Genomic DNA, 22,921 nt, shown 5'->3' with positions numbered 1-22,921 from the left:
GGGGAATTTTTTATAGGCGAAAAACTATCCGCAGCCATTAAGTACTTCTTAGTGAGATAAAAATGTGAAACTCCAAAGGTACGTTATAACTGCTTCAGTGTTAAATTTGAGGAAATTGCAATGAAAAATTTTTGCATTGAAAAAAAAAAAAAAAAAACTGTCCTTACAATCAGAAACTGGAACGATTCCGATATTCGACACATTATGTGCATAGTGATAATGTTGTAAATCTTCCGAGAGGTCTCCCTGGGCCTGACCCGGCCCGTGAAATTATAATGTGAAGCCCGACCCGAGTCCGAAATATGTTTTAGCATTTAGACCCGAGCCCGGCCCGAGCTCGTGTAACAATCAAATGAGTCCGAAATAAGCCCGAATTACAGAAATTTAATAATTAACGCAAAATTGTATTCTTATTTACAGCAATTAGAAGTTTAATTTTTTCAGTTGTGCTTTGAAAGTTCTCCATAAAGAACGGTCTAATAAATATTGTTGTACAGTATATCTGCAAAGAAGGCCCGAGAAATATGGTTGTATATTTAAAAATTTATGACCCGAGCCCGACCCAGACTCGAAGCGATATACGCTTTGTAGGCCCGAGTCCGACCCGTGGGCTCAGGCTGAGCCCACGCAGACCTCTACCATCTCCGCTAGTCTATTTGCTATCACATGCGCCTTTGCTGTACGAGGTCCCTGGTTCGATTTCCGGTGGAAGAGCCTTCTAACTGTCCTGGATGTTTCAGTGTTAGTGGCCCTGTCGTTCTAGGTTAATAGAAAAACGAGCTATTCTTACTGAGAAAAACCCGTTATCCGGACAGCGGTATATTGTACAAATATACGTGATTCTTATGTTTACTACAGATACCTGTACTTAACATACGTTATCTATATGCTACAAACGTACTGCCCTCTTTCCCGCTTAGATGTTACACCATATCGTTTGCAAAATTTCTGACATCTAACAATCTTCCGTATGTTGCGTACGTCAACTATAAGTTACATACGTCCATCTGTGTATAAGATCCTGACTGCCTATATACAGTTCTTTCGTTCGTACGGAAAGTATGTTTATGCGGAACACTTATACGGAAAGTATGTTTAAAATATACTTTTTTAGTTATACGTTTAGAGTATGTTAAATCCAAAAACTACATAATTTTTTTTACGTACGCCATATACTTTTTTCTCAGTGTGCGAGTAAAACAAGTGAAACCTAGTAATAAGTAGTTAAGCAAGTTAATGAGGCATGTTCGGTGAATCAGTTAACTTTTTTTTAAAAAAGTGGGCTAAGGCGCGTACATACTGCCGTAAAATTTGTGGTTGGAAACCACCCAGACAGCACAATGCACGTACAGTATCCGTATAGTACATGTACAATTGCACGGATGCAACATGTGCATCATCTGTATAAATGCACGCCTGTACATGTGATGCACATATACATGCCAGGTCCTATTCAACATCTTCACGTGCACAGAACATGTGCAACGTACACGTCCCGCACAAGTGATTTACACCTACCGCGCAGGTGATTTACAAGTAGCACGTATTGGATTTACATGTAGTTCACAGGTGATTTACATGTAGGACAGCGGTGATTTACACGTTGCACACAGGTGATTTACATGTAGGACAGATATGATTTACACGTAACACACAGGTGATTTACACGCAGTTCCCAGGTGAATTACATGTAGGACAGAGATGATTTACACGTAACACACAGGTGATTTACATGTAGGACAGCGGTGATTTACACGTTGCACACAGGTGATTTACATGTAGGACAGATATGATTTACACGTAACACACAGGTGATTTACACGCAGTTCCCAGGTGAATTACATGTAGGACAGAGATGATTTACACGTAACACACAGGTGATTTACACGCAGTACCCAGGTGATTTACATGTAAGACAGAGGTGATTTACATGTAGGACAGAGATGATTTACACGTAACACACAGGTGAATTACACGCAGTTCCCAGGTGAATTACATGTAGGACAGAGATGATTTACACGTAACACACAGGTGATTTACACGCAGTACCCAGGTGATTTACATGTAAGACAGAGGTGATTTACATGTAGGACAGAGGTGATTTACACGCAGTACCCAGATGATTTACATGTAGGACAGAGATGATTTACACGTAACATACAGGTGATTTACATGTAGGACAGAGGGGATTTACACGCAGTACCCAGATGATTTACATGTACGATAGAGGTGACTTGAAGCAGTACCTAGATGACTTACATGTAGTGCACAGGTGATTTCCTCGTAGTACAGAGGTGATGTAAAAGCAAATTCAAGATGCAACGAAAAAAAGTTGTTTATATATTTGGTGTCTTACGCAGTAACACAATCTATAACTGCAAAGACATCACCTTCAAAGTATATAACAAGTAACTAATAATTGTCAGTGAGAATTTTAGTTTTGGAGTTTATTATTTGCAACGAGCAAAGCTTTAGGTAGTATCTTTGACATGTTTGCCAAGTAATAAATAACGCAACATATTCTACTGTAATCGGTCACGAAAATAATTTTGTAAACCTATGAACTGTCTGACAGTAGTTACATCAGTACAATGCTGCCACCTGTTGATATTGTATCCTAGCTCAGTGGACGTTATGGAGTTTTTACAATCATTCAGCTGTTATTCGTCGAAAAGTCTCTATAACACCGCCTGGAGGAAAAACGACACCTACCAAAAATGGAGGTTGCTTTCTGTTGATGAGAATGAGAGTAAAAGAATGAAAGTAAAAGTATACACTTGCACGGTATTATGGACGTCTTATACACACGTGCAGTAGCCGTGCAAATACCCATGTGCACACAACGGCTTAAGAACCGGTAATTTAAATGTGCTTCATCCACGCAAATGCACATGTGCACATCCACTGCTCAAGCATGGGTTATGCACATGCGCTGCATCCACACAAAAGCACATGTGTATATAACGGCTACAGCACGGTTTATATAAATGTGTGCTTCATCCATGCAAATGCACATGTGCACATAACGGCTTAAGCACGGGTTACGTACGTGCGCTGCATCCATGCAAATGCACATGCGTACATAACGGCTTAAGCACGGGTTATATAAATGTGTGCTTCATCCATGCAAATGCACATGTGCACATAACGGCTTAAGCACGGGTTACGTACGTGCGCTGCATCCATGCAACTGCACATGCGTACATAACGGCTTAAGCACGGGTTATATAAATATGTGCTTCAGTGCTTCATCCATGCAAATGCACATGTACACATAACAGCTTAAGTACGGGTTCCGTACGTGCGCTGCATCCACGCAAATGCACATGTGTACATAACGGCTTATGCATGGGTTACGTGCGTGCGCTGCATCCACACAAATGCACATGTGTATATAACGGCTACAGCACGGGTTATATAAATGTGTACTTCATCCATGTAAATTCACATGTAAACATAGCGGCTTTAAGCACGGGTTCTGTACTTGTGCTTCATCCACGCAAATGCACATGTGTATGTAAAGTCGCGGCCACCGTTAAGCGACCCTTACCCATACCCTTCGTAAGAAACAGCTCTTTCCACAAGCATGACCACAAGTGACCACAAAAGTGTTTTCTGCACGTGCTGAGGGACAAGGTTGTCACATTTTTTTGTTGAAAATGTCTGGACACCATATGTTCTTTCTTCTAGAGAGAGCCATTGAGAAAACCGTAGTAGAAACGTATTGACTCGTGAATTGTGTAATAAAAAGTGATCTAAGAAAAATGTTATGATCGAGTGCCAACAAAATTCAAATAGGGCGAAAATACCAAAACTGAACACGAATTATTTATGAGTTTTTTACAAAGATATATACACTATTATATTTAAAAAAAATTAAAAAAAGATCTAAAGTGACTTACTCATCAATACCTTACTCAAACTATTATAGATAGAAACATGGATTTGTACAGAATATTCCTTTGTCAAAAGGCAAGGGCTAATAAAACAATTTTAAAAATATGTCCTATAGGAGACAAAGAGAGTTCTTTTTTTTTTTTTTTTTTTTTTTTTTTTTTTTTTACAAAAATAGAATATATAATAAATTCTTGAGGTTAAGAAGATGGAACTAAGGAATAAATTCTTCATTAAAATTAACAGAAAACACGTTTCAATGATTGCGAAAACTTCGCTCCTATAGGAGAAAAGAGGGGGTTTGTATTAATAATCAAATTACCGATTATTTGTTTAGAAAATGTCGAATGTGAGGATTCGCTTAAGAAGGCATAAAATTCAGCACATACACTTCTCATTAAAAAAAAATTACAGGCCACGACCTTCGGATTTTCTTTCTTTCTTTTTTTTTAAATTCTGTTCCTGAGAAGGGGAAATGGGGTAAATTTCTATAATATTATAATTTTAGTTTTACTAAAGAAATATCCTCAGGTAATTAGAAACAAAGATTAGTGCAAAATGTCGGTAAAATTGCAAATTTGATTAGCACTCGGTTGATAAATCTGTCAGTACCGAAACTTAAAATAAAATTGAAAACAAGCTGTTGAGAATTATATTTGTAAATACTTTACTTTTGTATTGAAATCAATGTAATTCAATTGAGTGCAAGTATCTTACATGAAAACGTATCCTAAGGTTAGTGACGTGGGCTGGCTGTATGGTTTCATCATTGAAGCCAATAAACTGGTGATATTAAATAAATATTGTTTAGAATTATTTTATATTATTCCGATATGTGATCTCCTTTGATTAAAGTAAGGTCACTGGTTTTGGAACGCGGAAAAACGATTTAACTCAGCCTTGACTAGTGTTGTCCACGAGAGGAGACGTCTTGTTAACGTTGAAGAAGTCTCGTTTTGTCTCGACTCTCAAATAATCTTTATCCTCTCTTTCGAAAATGTTCTCGTTTTTTTTTTTTTAAAGTAATTTTATATCCTTGACTTTTGAGAGTAATGTACGTCAATTTTTGCACTTAGTAATAAGAAAATTAAATGCTTTGTGGGGATAAGTGTTGAATAATTAGCATTAATTAAAAAAGATACATATCGCCCGGATTTCTTAACCAATATTCATATCGAAACCAGACCCTAGCTAGGGGCAGCTAGGGTTTGAGCCCCTTTCGACCACCTTCAGCCCCCTGAAACTTTCATGTTTTGCTTCCTCTGCTTTGTTTCACTTCCAAGTACACGATTCTTTTATTTGTTACTTAGACTTCTCTGGCCAGAAGGACCAGGTTGCTTATCATCTGGTACCGCCGAAAGAAATTAGACATTTCCAATCAGTGAGAAAATACGTAGACACCACCAGCATACTACAATCTCTTCGAACAAAATCTCAAGGAAAAGTAGAGAACTAAAACTTACCAACTGACAACTGTGAAAAACATTGATGGTCATAAACAATAAATTGAAGCGTTCTATAAGGAATGAAATTTTTTGAGAAAGCATTCCAAGCTAAGATTTTCACTTCCTTCTCTTCGTTTCTTTAATTTGCAAAACAATACAAAAAAGTTTTAACTTTTAACTTCTTTTTGTGTTGTTACTCAATCGTGGATGAAGACGTAAGACATACTGTGTTTCCTTCTTTCTTTCTTTATATATACACTTAAAAAAAATCATGCTTAAATTTACAAATATATGATTCATTTTATTATGGCTTGCAAACATCGGAAAACTATAAAGGGAAGAAAGGAAAATCACCCTACTACCTGCCTTAAGTTGTAAACTATAGCGCCAAAAATTAGGCTCTTGCAGAAATTAAGAATAAATCAATAAATATTTACCTTTTAAGTGCGTAAATTTTTCCCTTTCCATACTTTTTTTCCTTTAAAAAAAATGTCATCCTGAAGAAAATAGAATCCGTTTTAAAAAAATGAGATACTTCGTTAGCTCATTTTCCCTACAGATCTTTTATGGGCAATAAATAAACATATCACTTTATCGAAAATTTCTGAATATTAACATAATGAAAGTTGTGTCTAGGTTGAACTAAAAAATAAGTTTTTACTTCTGCTGTTCCCATATGACAATCTGGAATGGAAACCTTCAAAACAGAGAGGAACCAGTTCATTCAGTTTAGAAATCTGGCATCATTGAGTCCTTCGCGACCTCCAGTGCAGTTTGCGGTTGCTAAGCCACAGGGGGTAGAGGAAAGTCTTCCTTCTTCCAGGAAAAATAGTCGCTTATCCATGGCCCCGACTTTAACGGCTTAGGCACGGGTTATGTAAATGTGTACTTTATCCATGCAAATACACACGTGCACATGCACGACTTAATCACTGGTTATGTACGTGTGCATAACCCACGTAAATGCATATGTGCACATACACGGGTTATGTATGTGTGCTTCATCCACGCAAATTCACGTGTACGGATTATGTACGGGTTATGTATGTGTTCATCATCCACACAAATGCACATGTGCAAATGTACGGCTTATGCATGGATAGTGCACATGTGTCGTACACGTACGTGTTGTCTGGGCAATGCAAGGAAAGCTAATATTTTTATTTTTTCGGCGAATATTTTTCCTTTATTGCAGTCATTGGTATTAAATAGATATTGAAATTAAATTGATAAGTAAGAGAATGTAGAGGTCGGGATATTTAGAATTAATGAAGTTTTACAAGAAATGAGAAACCCAATTGTTCTACTTTTATATGAGATATGTTGCTGGCAAATATAATTAGATTTACAAGCTATTTGAAAGGTGTATATCATTGGAAGGAAAACCCAGGGAGTATGAAACTGCGCAATATGCGCGTCATGTAATAAACTCCGTAAATTTCGCAATGTGAAAGGGTAGAGAACGACTAAGTATACTGAAACACCAGTCATGTCTAGTGATGTAGCATTGAGGATTCAGCATCAAGGGTTTTGGGTTCCTGTTGATACTCTTCGTATTTAGGTAATGAAAATGAGATGTTAGTGATCGTGATTTTGTAGCTCTCGTAACTGAACTGGAATCTCATTTGGAGATAACTCTCTGACAGATATTTAATAGAAGAAATCCTCCTCGCTGGTCTAGTGGCTAGCATATGCGCCTTTGTTGTACAGAGTCCTGGGTTCGATTCCCGGTGGGAGAGCCCTTGGGAACTAATGTTGCATGTGACACATTGTGACTCTTTTAAAAATGTACAAATCTAAATTTAAATCCAACAATATGTCACAGTTGAGAATCCCAATATACGATATTGATATGGTGAACTACAAAAAGACGTGAAATCTGAACAAAAACACCAGAGGTACAAAAAGTGCAGCCAAGTTCGTCAGGCTCAAAAAGTGCTGAGATGAGGATGAATGATCCAAGTTCCTTGGCCACTATATCTGAAACGAACACTGGAACTTGGCGCGAGGTGTCAAGGAAAATGATGTTAAGGAGCCTTAGGAATAGTGGTGATGGGCGTGGTGGGTTTGGGGCTACCACCAACCTTAGGAAAATCAACTTCGCTAAGGCGCTAAGGCACATATACAGTAGACTGCAGTAAGATTGGTGGTTCGAAACCCAGACAAGAAAAACTTATAATTATCCACGAGGTGGCAAGGAAAATGATGTTGACGAGCCTTAGGGATGGTGCTTGTGAGTGTAGTGGGTTTGGTGGCCACCACCAGCCTTAGAGCTGAAATGTCCCGGCCGTGAAACCAGAAACAGACATCTTAGTGTATTCGAATATGTTATACACCTCGCGCCAAGTTCCAGTGTTTGTTTCAGATGCAGTGGCCAAGGAACTTGGCTCAGTCGTCCTCATCTTAGCACTTTTTTAGGCAGACGAACTTGACTGCACTTTTTGTTTGGATATTACGCTATATGTTATATACGTCCATCTGTATGTGAGATCTTGACCGCCCATGTAGAGTTCTCTCTTTCGTAAGGAATGTAGTATATATGGAACGCTTATTTGTAAATACAAAGCACACGTTTTCAGTTTATGTTCACTGCAATATGTTACCTATGCAAAGTCCAAAATCTCCAGGATTTACTCATGTAACCTAGTGCGCAAAGTATTACGATATCCTCATTATTTTTCTCCCTTAATCAAATGACCAATTCAATAGCAACATGCACTAATATCTTATTTATGAAGATCTATTTATAAAAATACGGCAAACAAATCTTATTAAATATCATACTGTTCTTATAGAAGTATAATACTACGGACGAAAATATTTGTCTGGAACTGTGTGTGGGTGTCTCAAGATTTGAAAACTTGACCTTTTCCTTTTCACATTATTTTTTCTTTACGGACAATTATAGTTCTCTTTTTTTCTTCGGTACTTTCATATCTTCTCTCTGTCTCTAAAAAGAAACCGAACAAGTGCTTCGTTTGATCCTTTCTCCTTTAGTTTTTCAAACACAATGGGAGCCCTTGAGAAACAAAAGTAACTACATATTTTCTAATCTTCTTGTTTTCTGTTGTTTGTGTACTAAGAGACAAGACGATGTTTTTTCCCCTTCACCTTGAGTTTTTTTTATAAAGAAGTTTTGTTTATGAACAAATACATGTTCCTTTATATCAAAAGTAGTATTAAGAAGTTATATTCCAGGATATCTTACTTTATCAATAAGAAAGAGGATTTAGCTTTCAATCCGTGCTGATATCACTTACTTCACAACTTAACATGGCCGAATTTTCATCACTAAACGGAGGGAACCTGACACTCTATCCTAGCGAAGTTTGTTTTGTTTAGTTTTTAAAGCAATTGGTTTAATGCACACTCAAGTGAAGGAAATGACTCAACTTCACTACCAAACTCACAACCTGAAATGAAACTCAGCTCAACTCACGTTGAAGTAAAAAAGAAAGAAAGAAACAAGAAATTCAACTTCACGCTGAAAGGAATAACTTAAAATGGAAGTCTGTGTACGAGTAAATCACATACTAGTAAACAAAATTAGCTAACGTCATTGTCAAAATCAGAACTTTAAAATAACCTCAACTTAACGCGTATATAAAACTACATATTTATATTACACTATATATAAAACTACATGGACTGACATAAAAATTGGGTACTTCCGGTTGACGTGGAAGTTGAAATTTGGCATGGTTGTAGCTTTCCGGGACTAACCCAAAGAAAAATTGCCAAAAGTGAATATTTTTTAAATTTTTAGGGATTCTACATAAATTGGGATGAAGAAATTCGCCATGCTATTTATATGGGCCTGTTTTGGACCTATAATCTCATTTTAGGTACTTGGAATTAGAATAAAAACTTGAAATTCGGTGTGCTTGTCGTTTTCCGTAGGATTACTTAACAAAATTACTAAAAATAAAATTTTCTAAATTTAGAGTGGTTTCTTGGGGAACTAAAAAATCTTCCCAATGTTATTTATATGGAACAACTTTTACACTCCAAAATGTTTAGTTACTTCAGCAAAGATTAGAATGATTAAATTTGGCATGATTATAGCCTTCTGGGACTAACCCACAGGAAAATAGTGAAAAGTGAATATTTTTTGTTTTAAGGGTCTAAAGGGGGAATGAAGAAATTCCCGTGTTATTTAAATAGGCATTTCCTTGGGATCCAAAATCTTATCTTTTAGATAGTTGAAATAGGGAATAGGAAATAGGGAATTTAATTTCCTAGTCAGTGTAATCATTTATTTTAACCCAGAGTACATGAGGAACCTATGGGCCTATGTGACGTAAAGAAATACAAATAAAATTATAACAAATTGGTGTTACACGAACTCAAAATTATCATGAAATCCTACATGTTGCGCGAACGATAAACAGTATTTTTTTAAAATAAATACAACTTTACAACTTTAAAGGAACAGCAGCAATGATAGAAAATATCAAAGAGGCATAATATGACTGTTCCCAACACACTGTTTGTACCATGAACAAAATATGAAAACAGGTAACTTGTTTATAAAGAGGTGTAACTTAATCGAGTTTCTGATCAATACTGATTATATCTTACAAACATGAACCATCGGCAACAATCGCTAGAAAACGAATGACTTTTCTGACTGACTAGCTAAAATATTGCCATAGAAAATAAATAAATATACAATAAACAAATAAATATAAAACAAAACAAAAGACCATTGATTTACACAAAAGTCATATTTCGTTTTCTTTTTTGAAGTGAATTTTCATTTGATTTTTCGTCTCATCTACTATCCATTACAAGCTACGTCTTCGGTATTACCAGAATGAAAAGTTGGAGGTCTTTCGTTGTGTGACGATTCATGTCAGTAAACGAGTTTTTGAAGGGCAGGTATAGGAAACAAATAATTACATTGCCTACGAAATTAATAATTACATGGCAAGTCTTCAAAATTCAGAAAGATTGTTGGATGCTTATCCCAACACTATTCATGAACTGACAAATTGCAACTCTTAAAAAATGTAATAATTTTTGAAAACATGAGCCATGGCAACAATTGCAAAGTGCCAGTTGGAATCTTAAAACATGCGGTGAAAATTAGGAGTGTTGCCAATTTGAAAGATCGAATAATGGACGTTTTATGCTCATTAGAAGAGTCATAAATTCATATTAATTAACTATAGAACAAAAATAAGCATATCATTGGCTTTTAGGGAAAATTTACTATTAAAATTAGGTGCCACATGCTATGGTTTCCATTTTTCAAAACTTCACTTTAATTCAAAATGGCGGATTCAAGATGGCTGCCGTCAATGATACTCTTATCGTATCACTTCCCTCTAGGCATAATACGTATTACCGAAACCTTTATCCACTTATTATCATTAATACGCGGGTTAGAAGCGGAGGTAAGGGACTTACGCACATAGTAAGTATGAACAATTAATATATCTGTAACTTTTCCCCAAATGGGCGCACCTTAAAACTAACTTCACCATTGTCTTCCTGATTAAATTCTAGCTCGAAATTATGTATCATATTACCCTATTCACATTTTAAAAACTTGACCTTAATTCAAAATGGCGGATTTCAATATGGCTGCCGTCAAGGTCACACGTTCCATACGACTTCCCCCTATGCCCTATACGTATCTACATGGTTATTCTTTTATTAACACTCCGTTTACAAAGGGTAGTAAGGGACTTCTGCAGTAATCTCTATTAACCACATCAACTTTTAAAAATTATTAAAAAATAGAAAACATGCATCATGGCAAAAAATTCTTTCATCACAAGTAACGAATACATGTCCTCTATCAGCAATAAAAATTGCATTGAAATCGGAGCCGGACAATTGGGTGATGTCCCTTGTTAGTATGGGAAACAAGATTGTTTTTCAGCAAATCTGAGTGTGCTTCGGAGAGCCATCTACTTGCAGACCTCACGTGAAAGCAAGAGGTCTTTTGATTGTGTTAAATCACGTGAACAGATTTGTTTTTTCTCTCTCTCGTATGATTTGAAAAGCAAAGTTTTTTTTTTTTGCATGACTGTACCAATCCATTGGATCATAAATAGTAATAAAACTGTATCTTAGATCATAAATTTCGACAAAACTGCATAGTTTCAATTTTTGTTATTTTTATTTTTTTTACCCGTAAAAGAGAATCATATAAGCTTAAGCAACCTTACCTTATTTTTATTTTTATTTTTTTTTGTTTCAGCAATTTCAAAAATTTAATAGGTAGCCCTATACATTACCTTCCAAAGTCAAAGGGAGTGAACCAACGAACACAAGACGCGATTTGTCTTGACTCCTACTAACTTACATGTGGTGTTGGTTCTGGCTCCAAGTATTAGCGTAACTAGGATATTTTCCTAAGGAGAACCATGGCCCTTTAGTTCTGAAAATTGGAAAAAATCTTTTAGAAGACCTTGTTATATTTTTTATATATATTTCCTTCAGAGTCCTTCTTACCCCGCACTAATTATCATCTCTTCAAGTTATTTAGTTCCTCTGACGCGACACTGTCGTGTAACCGTTCAGCGAAAATCTATTACATCAGAAATTTGCTTAAAATTGTACATTTCCTACATTCTGTTGCTACTAAATAATTACCTAAAATATACTTTAATTACGAAAACTTTTAATTTTCTATTACTGTTTTACTCGTGCAATTCTGAGCGAAAGTACATTATTCGTAAATGTTAACTATCATATTCTCAGTTTACTCTTACATCTAATAGAAACACAAATAAATATACAAGCAGGGATATAATTTAAAATTATAATTTAAAAAAAAAATCTGTCACGGGCTAATATTTATTTCTGTATATTTAAAGTAACGTGTAAAATCTTTTCATTTTAAGTTTTACAATAAATCGTTCTTGTTTACTAGTGTTGTAGCTTGATTACACAAACCTTTGTGAACAAAGAAATACAATCATTTTTTATACACAAAACATTTTTAACTAAAAAAAATAATGGTATTTAAAGTTACCGACTCCGAAAAATATAGTTGGCTAACTTCCCGTACAACTTAAATATTAAAGAAATGGAATTAGAAGAGAAGCAGGTCAACAATACGGGAGAAGACGACTTGTAGATGGACTTGAGGGACTCGTTTTCCTGTAGAAGATGTTTGTTATCCATTATCTTTTCAATGAAATATTAAATTACACATCACAATTTAAAATTTTCGAGAAGACCTATACACATTGATGAAACAAAGATTTAACCATCAGAATTGATTGATAATAATGTTGATCGCAATATTTAGCCGAGAGAGAAAGAATGCGAATTAAATGGTATAAAAGGTCCATTATTTTAAATCATTAAATCAGATTTTATAAGCAATATATTCAACGTTTTTGCAGCATATATAAGACAAATCTTCTAATATTTCAGAATTACATATGAGCTTCTTAGCGTACTGTTGTATTTGCATCTTTAGTATCAACCGTCGGTATAAATATGGTTACAGCCCGGTAGCACCCACGGGTTCGGAGGGGGCGCGGTGGCTCAGTGGTAGAGCGTTCACCTCTGGTGCTTGGGGTCCCGGGTTCGATCCCAGCTCCAACCAAGTGAACTTTGTGGTGGACAAACACCGTGCTCGTGTATTTTTCGGGGTTCTCCCGTTTCCTCCCACTTTCTTCATTTCACCCATCTCTCATTATCACTGTCTCCTTTAGCCTAACCGGCATAACCGTGGGACGTAAAACTTAAAGATTTCATTTTTTCATTTCCACGGATCCGGACCCTCAAAAAATCTTTTCTTTCTTAAATGATTGGGTTTTGTCTGTACCAGGGCGCACTAATGGAAAGTCCATCCGATCTGGACCGAATCCAATCTTAGTAACTTGACAGATATTTGTGCACTTTCTTAATAAAACTAACCTTTCTTTAACAATGAAATTATTAATATAGCTTAAAGTTTTGTTCTTACACTATATCTGTATTCTTTTCTTTCTTATAAAAATAATCTATAATATAACCGTAGTTCTTGTTTTCTATGAATATAGGTAAAGTAGGGGAAGTTGTGCGTTCCAGGGAAATAATGTTCGAGGGGGCATGGCGCCTACAGCCCTCCTGAATTTCGTACCAATTTTGCCTTCCTATCACTGAATTCTATTATGAAGACTAATAATTTTCTTAACTATCATTGAATTTCTACAAAGACTATTAATTTTCTCATCTATTGCATAATACCTTACACGTATAGATTCATCTTAGAATGGGTTGATTTATTCTTTTTGAAATAAATACTTGTAAAAAAAAGCACACGAGAGAAAGATAACTCCTCACAGATTAACATAAAAAGAAACTTCGGGTAGTTTTACATTTTCTACATTAATTTTCAGTAAACAAAAAGAATACACAATAATGAAAACTATAGTTCAAATTTAACTGTTAAAACAAAAATGAACTCACAAGAAGATTTATGTTCAAAATAAATTTAACGAGTAGTCTTGTCAATTAAAATTAAATGTATAGTAAGATAAAAATCAAAACGTGCTGGAGAAAGCAAAGTGCATGAAAATTATTTTTTATATAAATTTATGAGAAATCACTAATTTCTCGAACTTCTGAAGTACGAGACAATGAAAGTTATCAAGAAATGTGTAACGTAGAGGCACTTGTTACACACAAACTGGTTTTCCCCCATAAGGTCCAACACACATCTCATGGTATCACTGTTTACAATGCTGGCAGCGATTCTATTCTTCTTTGCTCACTGATTCTTTAGAGTAATATTTCACCTTACTGAATCCGCATGGTACATTGTTCTCGGATTCATTTTAATCATTATCATCATTACGTGTAGCATATGTAACATTTGAAGACACAGGCCTATTTAGTTTTGTCTTCTTGATGATGCTTTTCGTCTTCGAGCAGGTTTTACTAGATCCCTCCATTTACAACTTCCGTATCGTGCGAATCTGTTGTACATTTTCGAGAGAAGTAAGTAGACCTGTACTTTGCTTCTTCTTCGTGGAGATACGTTTGGCATTTTATGTAAGAGTGAGAAGAATTTGCATGACTGTACAGTATATGATGGAATTGCTGCTCCATCATATACTGTACATTCCATGTACTCTTAATTATATTTCCCAGACTGGATTTTTAAATTCTATTATCACTTGAACTGCCGGGTTCTGATGGACTGATGTCATGAAAATACACTGCTCTATCCAGTGGTTGTAATATTGTAATACATGAGTGGTGTGAGGTGGCAAGCACAAAAGTTCAATGCAATGTTACTCGCAAAATTTGAGAGCTTGTAGCTTTCAGTGGGAAATATGTCTCTCCAAAGTTAACAAACCTTTCTCCCCCTGCCCAGTTTGTTTAAAAAAACTCGAGCCAGCGAACAAACAGCTCTTTATTAACGTAACCACAATCTGATAAGGAAACTTGAGAAGCTTGTGGTACATTGTTTACGAATTCTTCATTCATACGCTGATCTTTAAAATAATAAATCGTGGTATGTATTGTCCAACTGCGTTCCAAGCGACCAAGGCTTTCGTAATGATAAATTCGGATGTCATTTCATCAAACTTGAAAACCAATCTTCACCAGCTAGTTTCTCAAAGGTTGTGGAATTTGATTAATTGTTACATATCGATGTACAGCTTTACGAATCGTTTCAGGGTGCGGCTTAGTCCTTTTTCCGTGAGAGTTATAATTCGCAACACCAACTTCCTCCTGTTCTTCTGTCAGTATCTTGGAGTGTCCTATGGCTTTCGGTTTTGTACTTTGAACTCTTCCCTTATTATCATCCAACCTAGTCTCACCCTTTCGAACTGCACTTTCATTCGCAGTGTCAAAATGAAAAATTGCAGAGTTGTGAAGCTCCACATAAACTCAAATCACTTTTTGTTACACTTTGCATGGCCTTCTCCATGTCTTCATTATTCCACTTGTTGTATTTATGTTTTGATTTGTATGCTCGTATCATCTAAAAAGAAAATGAAGTATTTTGTTTTACATACATGCATCATATAGAAGACTGAATAATAAATACAAAACTAAAATTCATAAATTAAAGATATTCACGTAAGTTTATACCTGACTCAAATAGCTCCAGTTGTTTCCACTCAAATAACCCCGTTTTGCACATGTTTACTTAGTAACGTACTGTTTTCACAAGAAACAGAGGAGAGAACCAAAAACTTGCGGACGTTCTGTTTTACGTACAGTAATAATTTTACAAATATATGCGTTTACACAGGTTCAGCACCTTATATTATACAGACATTATTTTATAACAGACCAAAATACGAAGTATTGCAAGCCACTTTGCTCAGAGTAGTCTCATATTTACAGCAACTGATAAGAAAGCAGCAGATCAATGACACATAACACATTTCGTTTACCAACGAACTCACTAATAAATGCAAATTCAGCGTACTGATGCCCATATTAAATGCGTAGTGACATTTTTTCTTAAGTTTGACCCAAATAGCCCTTTGACTCAAATAGCCCCGGTCTCCCTATATGTTTCTCATAATGAACAAACTCCATGGCTCTGGATAAGTAGAGTAACAAATAAAACACAGTTCTGACCAGAGCAGAATGAAATATATTAAAAACTATACTTACAATGTGTTACAGTTTCGAGGACCTAACGTCCTCTTCATCAGACACAAACACTGAGCTCAGTGTATGTGTCTGATGAAGAGGACGTTAGGTCCTTGAAACTGTAACACATTGTAAGTATAGTTTTTAATATATTTCATTCTGCTCTGGTCAGAACTATGTTTCTCATATATCAAAGTTTCTTTCTTTCTTTCTTTTTTTTTTTGCTGACATTTGAGAGTTTCTCTTGATGGGCATAAGTGGAAGCTCCAGCATATTTAAGATACCTATATATTGCTCCTACATTGTGATGAATTTAATTTATTTTGCACTCCTTTCGTTAAATTTACTTTTATTTATACGAGGGTTGGAACTTAAATAGTGGCAACACTGCTGTGGAGACACTATGCAATGAAATGTACTAGTGGCGCTGATAGTGCACGTTGTTGACATGCCTACCTACCCTCCGAGCAAATAGACTCGCCTGTCCCACGTCACTGGGAGGCACACAAGCGAGGGAAGCACAGTCACTTGTGAGCGAGCGGTCTAACGTAAAGGAGTCACTGTTTCCAAAACAGGAACAACGGAGTTGGATCAAGATTCAATGTGTCAGAGGTCGTACAACACGACAGTGTTATCAAGGGCTTCAAGAGGCGTGTGGGGAATCGGCATTGCAGTACAGAACAGTGCCACGGTGGGTACAAGCCTTCAACGAAGATCTGCAAACTGTGGCAGACATGCATCGGTCAGGTCGTCCTGGCGTCTCTGAAGAAGAAGTGCAAGCTGTTACCGCGTTAGTGGGCAGTGATCGACGTCTGACGATTCGTGAGCTCGCCCGCGAAACCGGATTAGGGTATTGACGGTCTGTCCTGGAGGAACGTAATGCGCTAGGATAACACCATCACAGTCGTACACAAGAATCACCATAACTTTTACCACACTGGGGCTCTGACGCACTTTCGACTTTCGCGGCGACCCATAATGACGTCATTCGTTGGATTGGAGTTTCGGTGTTGGCTCGTAAGATCTGGCCCATGTCTCATCCAGTGTTACGATATGGCGTAAGAAAGCCTCGCCTTCGCGCTCACAGCGCTCCAAGTGCGTCTGAGCAGCGTCGTAACGCATCCATTTCTGCATTTCCGTCAACTCATGCGGAATCCATCGTGATACAATTTTGCGCATGCCCAGTCGTTCCTTCAGTATGCGAAGCACAGTCGTATTCGCTAATCCGGTTTCGTGGGCGAGCTCACGAATAGTCAGGCGTCGATCACTGTCCACTAACGCGGCAACAACTTGCACTTCTTCTTCAGAGACGCTAGGACAACCTGCAAGATGCATGTCTGTCACAGTTTGCCGACCTTCGTTGAAGGCTTTTACCCACCGTGCTACTGTTCTGTGCTGCAATGATGATTCCCCACACCCCTCTTGAAGCCCTTCATGACACTGTCGTGCTGTACGATTTCTGGCACATTGAATCTTGATCCAAATCCGTTGCTCCTGTTTCGAAAACATAGTGACACCTTTACGTTAGACCGGTCGCTCACAAGTGACTGTGCTTCCCTCGCTTGTGCGCTTGCCGGTGACTAGTGATGGGTAAATTCCCGGGAAGATATTTTTCGGGAATATTCCCTGGGAATATTCCCAAAATGGGAATTTATCCGGGAATTTATGTCAATCAGAAAGAAAATTGCATTCTATTACTATATTATGATTTCAAAGTTGAATTAATTTTTATGTCACAGCATATTATTACTGTTGTCCCCAGAGGAGTCTTTAAAATATATATTCTGAACGTTGTTATGTTATTTTATTAATATTCTATTATATTTAGAGTGTACGCATAAATGGATATTTATTTACAATAGGGTCCTATGAAAGTAAATATATTTCAAAAATGGTATAGTAAGTGCACATACTTTTAAACCGCTAAACAGTTAAAATTTACATGTAAGTGGCTTTTCTAAACTTGACTCTACTACTGATATTATAAACATACTCGCTAAAGCTCGCTGGGGGCTCCGCCCCCAGGCCCCCGGTCAGGCCTTTGCCGTGAGGTGTCATGTTCTAGAAAACTATTCCTTCAGGAATTCACTTCCCTTTACAGCAGACACTGTTACCAACACATACTTCAATTCAACCGGTATTATTCCTTCCATGTAACTTTGGAAAGCAAACACACAATTTATTAGAAAGAACTCTATTACTACTTCTACTCTGGCAATCATGTGCATGGCTTATTATGTACACTTTGCGCACACCTATACATGTTAGAGACAATAACAGAATTTATTTTCTCAAACATAAACAGCGGACACTGTCTTCCAATAACCTACCTATTAAACCTTGCATTTTGCGAAAACACTCACTGTTTACAAATGTGATTTTTGCAACCTTTCAAATATTTATTCGTCGCATTTTTTAATATTATGTTTTGCAGTGTAATTTAGTACAATGTATTATAATAGTGTCCTTGTAGTTAATTGTACATATTACCTGCAGGAAAAGTAATTCATATCTGTGATATAAGGGTGGGAAAATATTTCAGTCTTCCTGCACATTTATTCTTGTATTTACAATGAAGACTACAATTTACTAGATAATTTACAAATATGAATATTCTTGGAGATTGTTCAAATTTTTTTCATAGCATTTGAGTGAACACTACTTTTGTACTATAATGTAGTACAGTGGATTATAATGGAACCTTGGGCATAGTTGTACATATTACCTCAGCAAGATTTCTTGAAAAGTTTCATATACTGCACAAATTCTTGCAGTCTCCCTGTATATTTATTCATGTATTTTCAATGAATACTACAATTTGAAGGTGATTTACAAATATGATTATTGTTGGAGGCTTTTTAAACATTTGTTGGCAACATTTGAGAGAACACTACTTTTGCACTGTAATATAGAAAAGTCCCTTATAATGGAACCCTTTGGCATAGTAGTACATATTACCTGCAGCAAGACTTTTTGAAATATTTCATATTTACTGAACAATTTCTTGCAGTCTACCTGTATCTCTCGTCTTGTATTTTTATGAAGACTAAATTTGTTCGTAATTTACAAATATGAATTTTGTTAAGGCTTTTTAAACATTAGTTCATAACATTTGATTGAACACCAGTTTTTGCACAGTAACGTAGTACACTGTATTACAATGCTGTCCTTTGGTACAAAAGTAATTACTGGGTAGCAGGACTTTTCGAAATGATTATTTATACTGGACAATTACATACAGTCTTCCTGTATCTTTACTCTTATATTTTCAATGAAGACGTTTATTTACTAGGTAATTTAGAATATGAATATTATTGGAGGCTTTTAAAAAATTTGTTTATAGCAACTTAAACAGCACCACTTTCTACACTGTAGTAGAACATTGTACTAGAATCGTGTCTTTCTAATTTCTTATTACAATCAAATAACAAGACATCATTCCCTTAATCATCCCAAGAACACATATATAACACGATTACTATTCCGATTTTAGAGGTGTAATTCCACGGACGCGGGCCCGCTACGTACCAGTAATATGTGAGCAGTAAGTAGGAAGTCCCAAATCTAAGGAATTGAGTAGTGTAGGGGAACGACGTGAGCCTACTGTGCAAAAGACCTGGGTTCGATTCCCAACAAGTTTTTCTCTCACTTTTTCTTTCTTTGAAAGTTTATTTTTATAGCATAGGTGATTGAAAATAAGCTTGACTTTATTATATACGGCATTTCATTCCAACCGGACCCGCAACTAAAACTATTAAATCGAAAGGGGAACTTTTCCACGTATCTTATATATTAAAATTATGTACGCTGCCGACGAGACAATTTTCAAAAGGTGCCCATTTGTGTGTGTGTGTGTGAGTGTATGAGCGTGTGTGCGCAGTAGCGTACGCAGGAATTTATTTCGGGAGGTGCCAAACTCAATATCAGTGTATTTTATATTGAAATTCCTAAACTTGTCCCAAAAATTAGGCTAAATTTACTCAAAAGTTTCGGGGGTGGTCCGGACCCCTAGGACCCACCCCCTGCGTACGTCCCTGTGTGTGTGTGTGTGTATTTCCTTAAAATTAATATTTTATACTTTCCATTTGTGGTATTCACTTCAAATTTGGTATACGCATGTATCTTAACGAGGAACATAAAAGGGGAGAGAGATATTTTGCAATCGTTTCCGGTTTGAAGCAGACACTGTTGTCGCGAGACAAAATGTATTGTTGTCTTGTATGGACACTATATCGTGAAAATGATGCCCAATGTTTCTTCCAGACTCTTTTTGGGGGACACTGCCTCCTCAGAGCGCCCCTGGCGAGATCAAAATAATACGTTTGTAATACAATAACAAATAGAATGTTATCAACAGTGCCCCCGGGGTAATATTCCCCCCCCGGAACATTGCTTCCGATAGAGACACTGGTGATGCTCCATTTCCAAAGTTAAATATGTTTGATTTTAAATACTTCAGTATTATCTCGAAACTTTACACGAACATACTGCCTAGTTTCGAGAGCATCTCAACAGTTAGAGTATAAATATATCCTTTCCATCTATGTCTGTAATAACGAAAATATTTTGTTCACGCAATGGCAACAGAAACTATTTGGTATAATGAAGAAACGTGATAAGATAACAAAAGGCAAGATAAAACAAGATCTGCGGGATTCGAACCCAGACCTGCTACTCAGAAAGCAGACACTTTAACGCGGAGCTAACTTACTACGTTGAATTCTGTTTGTTCTATTCTCCTCAATATACCACATAAGAGGCCAAATGAAGGCAATTCAAAAATATGGCAATTTTGAATTCAAGATGGCGACTTCTCCAATGATTTGTTTCTTCACTTAAACTGAACTACGTCCTTAATAACATAGCGAAACCTAGCTTACCTACCAAGAGCACAACTTACAATTTTCATGGTTACAAATTTTTGAGCCGCCATTTTGAATCGAAGATGACGACTTTTCCAACATGTCGGAATTTTCCCCTCACATGCGCTGTACTCTACACACTTGAACGCAATTTCGTGATTCCACCATATCTACAAGTTGTGTAGAATTAGACGCCCCCTTATAACATTCCTAGCACTTTCTTACACCGAACATGACTATTTTTTTCAAGTTTAAGGGCGGATTTGCAAACTACGCATCAGAATAAATATCACGTCGAAATTTCAACATCCTAGATACAGCCATTACAAATTTCACATTTTTTCGATTTGCGCCGCGAAACGAAAACGAATTTTAATGCTCTTTTTTCTATCATAAACTATGTTCCTAGCTTCACTGCCTGACAAAATATAACGTTTCTATGGTGTACGGAACTACTCTAAAAACCAGCATTTCGAAACGACGAAAAATTTCGACACTTCATTTACATGGAAAATGTCGCCTTTTTCGTGATATCGGAATTTTCCCATTACTCACATCCCATGACGAACAAGTATGCAAAATTTGGTGTTTGTATGTTTTGTGGAAGTATGCAAACAATTAAGTGTGTTTCCGACTTTAGAGGTATATAATTCCACGGACGCGGGCCCGCTACGTACCAGTAATATGTGAGCAGTAAGTAGGAAGTCCCAAATCTAAGGAACTGAGTAGTGTAGGGGAACGACGTGAGCCTATTGTGCAAAAGACCTGGGTTCGATTCCCAACAAGTTTTTCTCTCACTTTTTCTTTCTTTGAAAGTTTATTTTTATAGCATAGGTGATTGAAAATAAGCTTGACTTTATTATATACGGCATTTCATTCCAACCGGACCCGCAACTAAAACTATTAAATCGAAAGGAGAACTTTTCCACGTATCTTATATATTAAAATTATGTACGCTGCCGACGAGACAATTTTCAAAAGGTACCCATTTGTGTGTGTGTGTGTGAGTGTATGAGCGTGTGTGCGCAGTAGCGTACGCAGGAATTTATTTCGGGAGGGGCCAAACTCAATATCAGTGTATTTTATATTGAAATTCCTAAACTTGTTCCAAAAATTAGGCTAAATTTACTCAAAAGTTTCGGGGGTGGTCCGGACCCCTAGGACCCACCCCCTGCGTACGTCCCTGTGTGTGTGTGTGTGTGTGTATTTCCTTAAAATTAACATTTTATACTTTCCATTTGTGGTATTCACTTCAAATTTGGTATACGCATGTATCTTAACGAGGAACATAAAAGGGGAGAGAGATATTTTGCAATCGTTTCCGGTTTGAAGCAGACACTGTTGTCGCGAGACAAAATGTATTGTTGTCTTGTATGGACACTATATCGTGAAAATGATGCCCAATGTTTCTTCCAGACTCTTTTTGGGGGACACTGCCTCCTCAGAGCGCCCCTGGCGAGATCAAAATAATACGTTTGTAATACAATAACAAATAGAATGTTATCAACAGTGCCCCCGGGGTAATATTCCCCCCCCCCCCGGAACATTGCTTCCGATAGAGACACTGGTGATGCTCCATTTCCAAAGTTACATATGTTTGATTTTAAATACTTCAGTATTATCTCGAAACTTTACACGAACATACTGCCTAGTTTCGAGAGCATCTCAACAGTTAGAGTATAAATATATCCTTTCCATCTATGTCTGTAATAACGAAAATATTTTGTTCACGCAATGGCAACAGAAACTATTTGGTAAAATGAAGAAACGTGATAAGATAACAAAAGGCAAGATAAAACAAGATCTGCGGGATTCGAACCCAGACCTGCTACTCAGAAAGCAGACACTTTAACGCGGAGCTAACTTACTACGTTGAATTCTGTTTGTTCTATTCTCCTCAATATACCACATAAGAGGCCAAATGAAGGCAATTCAAAAATATGGCAATTTTGAATTCAAGATGGCGACTTCTCCAATGATTTATTTCTTCACTTAAACTGAACTACGTCCTTAATAACATAGCGAAACCTAGCTTACCTACCAAGAGCACAACTTACAATTTTCATGGTTACTAATTTTTGAGCCGCCATTTTGAATCGAAGATGACGACTTTTCCAACATGTCGGAATTTTCCCCTCACATGCGCTGTACTCT

Source organism: Thermobia domestica, chromosome 3 (genome assembly GCF_964235325.1).
Source record: "Thermobia domestica chromosome 3, izTheDome1.hap1.1, whole genome shotgun sequence".
In the NCBI taxonomy this organism is placed as follows: domain Eukaryota; kingdom Metazoa; phylum Arthropoda; class Insecta; order Zygentoma; family Lepismatidae; genus Thermobia; species Thermobia domestica.
This window is presented reverse-complemented; position numbering follows the sequence as displayed.